At 36.4% G+C, this 4418-nt stretch overlaps 1 long non-coding RNA gene across 1 annotated transcript; it reads left to right on the top strand.

Annotated features, from left to right (window-relative positions):
• The first annotated feature begins 1325 nt into the window (after positions 1 to 1325).
• On the top strand, positions 1326 to 3590 carry LOC149661046 (uncharacterized). Its single transcript, XR_016369065.1, has 2 exons — positions 1326 to 2909; positions 2976 to 3590. It is a non-coding gene; the product is annotated as an uncharacterized LOC149661046 (long non-coding RNA).
• The last annotated feature ends 828 nt before the right edge of the window (positions 3591 to 4418 follow it).

The following is a 4418-nucleotide window of genomic DNA, read 5'->3' as shown; positions in this document are numbered from 1 at the left end:
GCGTCTGCGCTATAGATGTTTTGGGCACAAGACGGCTATGGGTCCACCTCCTATGTCCCGATACTCAGTGTCGCTACCCCCTTTTTTTACATCGAAGACTCTTCTTCTACTTTCTATCGAGTTGTAAACAGTCAAAAATATGGACAGAAAAGTTGACCCTGAAATTCCACACTCAATGTCAGCAGCAAGAAGGGAAAATTTCCGATTGGTAAAGGTCATAGGACGAGCCTATCTCTCCCTTGTTAAGGCTTTACATAAATCGGTCACAATTAACAAACTATAGTAGGTAAGCACTAAACCATTCCTGCCCTCACCATTTTCGCACTATGACCACCTAGCTTAAAGGACTATGAAACTACATTTGGGAGCGTATTATAAAATATCCTACCTGGCCCTGCCATTGTAGAATTTCTTAATTTTCCCCGGAAACTCGAAAACCAAACACGGCAAGCTTATGCTATAATTTCACACTACAAAAAAAAATTGTAAATTCATTGAAAACTAAACTAAAAGTGAAAAAACATGTTTCAATTTAAATAGCATTGAAATCACTCACGTGACGTTTGATAATTCTATCCAAATTCTTCATTCGCCATTAATGGAGTGCAATTTCTATTCGTTAAGAACTAGGTATCAACATGACGTCGTTAATTATAAATAATGTTTCAAATATTGAAATCAAGACCTACCTTTTATCTTGCTGAGCCTTTTCACGAACAATCTCCGGAATCATTAGCCGTTCAGATTTATCGAAAGAACAGCGCACTATAAAATATCTTTTAACTAGCATTAAAATTGTTCTTACTGAATGATCTTTATATATTTCAACTAATTATTAGCAATTAAACTAAATATTCCGAATTTAGCGTTAATAAGGCTATGGACACGACTGAAGTAATTTAATCTTTCAAAGTCCTTATCAGCTTGCAAAATTTCACTTCATTGTGTAATAACATCATCCGAGATTAGTAACGCGGTAAAACTTACCTTAAAAGGTACAAAAGAAGATAAGGCTATAACACACAAGTTTGGTTTTATCAAAGAAGAGATATCTAGTTTACTAGGGAGAAGGTGTATATCGCCACATTTCTAGCTTTATCTCGAGTCCAAACGTAGACGTGTCTGGAGTTAATCCCCGCCGCCTCTAAATTACAACCAGTACCTCATTTGTTCTTGAAAACTCACGTCAGCGCGACGCGAATGACGAAAATTATTAACGACCGAGGAGAGGCGAAATAGCCCGGGGCCTCCTTTTACGTCCCCCTTGCATTTTGAAAGTGGGACTGCAGGACTATGGCGCGCGAATACTTAGGCAACTTCGAGGGGGAAACCACTAAGAAAATTTTGTACACCTGATTTCAGATTTCAAATGACTTCAATTGAACTATCAAAGACTTCATTCGACTTCAAAGACTTCACTAACTGTATTTGATTTCAGATGACTTCAATAAAATTTATAAAGACTTCAAGGGACTTCAATATAATTTATAAAGACTTCAAGTGACTTCAATACAATTTATGAAGACTTCAAGTGACTTCAATACAATTTATGAAGACTTCAAGTGACTTCAATATAATTTAGAGACTTCAAGTGACTTCTTTACATTTTATAGACTTCAAGTGACTTCATTACATTTTATAGACTTCAAGTGACTTCAATAGAATTTGTAAAGACTTCAAGTGACTTCAATAGAATTTGTAAAGACTTCAAGTGACTTCAATAGAATTTGTAAAGACTTCAAGTGACTTCAATAGAATTTGTAAAGACTTCAAGTGACTTCAATAGAATTTGTAAAGACTTCAAGTGACTTCAATAGAATTTGTAAAGACTTCTAGTGACTTCAATAGAATTTGTAAAGACTTCTAGTGACTTCAACATAATTTAAAGACTTCAAGTGACTTCAATAGAATTTATAGACTAAAGCCGATTTCTATTTTTTTCTCAAGACTTCATTAAATTGTAATAATTAAAAAATATCTATGCACTTCGCTATTAAGTACTAAGGTGCATAGCAACCGAAAGCAATTATCTATGCAGAATTATATCAAGAATTAATTTACTATAAGAATGCCTATAGTCTGTCAAACGAAAGAAGAGCCCTGAGAAATTTGTCCAAATTGGTGTCGCCACCATCGACCCCATAGTACTTTATCAACTTGTTTTGTTGTGTCAATAGTCGTCTGTAATATAGTCTGCTATATACAGATACTTTAACTTATGTCATTAAAATATATTGCAATGCTAGTTCAATAAAGATAAAACTGGTGTCTTGTCGTTAATTTTGTTTTATATTCTTTAATACTCGATGATCGTAAAAAACCATGAAACATAAACGTATTAAACATATGTTGCAAAATGTATTGGTTCTATTGCGATTAAGCCTATCTGTATATAGCAGACTATATTACAGACGACTATTGACAAAAGAAAACAAGTTGATAAAGTACTATGGGGTCGATGGTGGCGACACCAATTTGGACAACTTTCTCAGGGCTCTTCTTTCGTTTGACAGACTATAAGTCACTAGATTTTACGCTTCTACTCTTACGCCGGTGTTAGTGGACAAGTAAGCCCCACCCCTTTCATGTCCCTCATTGCTCTGCGCTTTCCTATTGGATCCCGCGGGGATAGGTCATACAGACGCGATTGACGTATTCCGAATAGAGAAAGAAAACGTCTAGCAAAGTAAGCAGAAAATGGAGGCTGCCAGCGGTGCTGAAACGGTTAGGGAATGGTTTTTAATTGCCATTAATAAGTTAGTTAAAGCTTTTGAACCTAACTTAATGGATTTTGAATACTTGTCTCTACGTGAAAATAGTTCGTTCTATAATTGTTTCTAAATCGAATCAAGTGTACTATACTTATGATTTCGTGAGTTCCAAAAACCAAACCAAGGCTTAACGAGAAGGTAAAAGAGATAGATGGTGGAAAACATAGAGTAAGATAAAATATTAAGTCCCGCCTTCTTTTCCAGCCTCCCCCCACCCATGAGGGGGGATCGTCGACTATCACGCGCGCACCGGACGCCTTTTTAGGCCTTCTTATAGTAAATTCCTTCTTGATTATATGGCGCAGATACAAGCCCGGATAGTATACTGATCCATTTGATCGTCGCTTATGTCTCAAGAATTCTGCGACGTTTCACGCGGGAAAATGTGATCACGTGATCGGCCGCTATTTACGGAAAGAAGTTTTTGTCGTGGCATAGCTAACTCAATCACGCCAGTGAGCGCTTGGGCAGTAGTTTTTGCAAGGGGTCGGTCATTCATGATATCCCGTACGCTACCCGCGAAATCCAACTTAAAAAATCTCATAAAAAATCCGAAATCAATAAAGAAATAACAAAACAGTAAAGAAATCACAAAATCAGTAGAGAAATCACAAAATCAGTAAAGATACCACAAAATCAACAAAGAAATCACAAAATCACTAACGAAATCGCGAAATCCATTACAAAATTCACGAAATCCAAACTCAAAAGAAATCACAAAATCCAACGAAATCAATTGAAATATCCCAAAATCTGCCGAAATCATGGAAAAAATCCGAGGAAATCACGGGAAAAATTGCAAAATCCGTTGGATTTTATCGAATTTTGAAATCAAACAACATCCGACGAAATCAATTGAATTCCGACGAAATCAAACGAAATCCGAAGAAATCAAATTGGATTTCGAAATCCCGTGCACTTTTTCCAAAACGTTCGACCCCTCAGGTTTTTGAAACTGATTATCGTCTGATTCATACTCGAATTCATAGTTCAGAGAACTAGAAGACACAATTTTTAAATTGGCTGCTTGTATGCTGTATTTCGAAGGTTCCCAATTTAGTTAAATAGTAGTTTAAATTAAGCCAATTAAACTTCGCCACAAACAAAAATATATCGTTTTTACGAATATTCTTTGAAAACGGAATGATTAGCAGCCGACAATAAGTCCAAAAAGGAAAAAATTCTGGGGAAGAGTGTCTGGCACAAGAGTCTGGTAGCATTGCACCTCCGAAAACGGCCGAAAATTGAGGGATCAAGACCAGGCCCCCTCCCCCTGTTTGACTGGAAAATTTATAGGACATTGTCCACTGTAGTGTGCAGAAATAGTATCACATCTCCATAGTCAAGCTATCAAAACTTCCAAAATTTTATTGGTCAAACTGTCCAGTGACCCCCTTAGGTTTTAACAAAATTATGGCACATTTTAAAATTCCAGTGTCCTGTGCTTATTTCCGGCCCTGATCAAGACTATTGAAAATAAAATTTGAAGAAAAGGAAATTTCCACTCATGAAAGACGGAATTTCAATAGACTTCAAGGGATTTTTCTACCACTTCATTTGACTTCAAGAGATTTCCAACGGACTTCGTATGACTTCTAAGAGACTTCAAGAGATTTCCGAGAGACTTCAAGAGATTTCCAAGAGACT

The sequence above is a fragment of the Phalangium opilio genome, unplaced genomic scaffold (genome assembly GCF_054372755.1).
Source record: "Phalangium opilio isolate 3A_F unplaced genomic scaffold, DU_Popi_V2 ptg000070l_1, whole genome shotgun sequence".
Lineage (NCBI taxonomy): Eukaryota > Metazoa > Arthropoda > Arachnida > Opiliones > Phalangiidae > Phalangium > Phalangium opilio.
The sequence above is the reverse complement of the archived record's forward strand: the minus strand, read 5'-3'. Positions and strand labels throughout refer to the sequence as shown.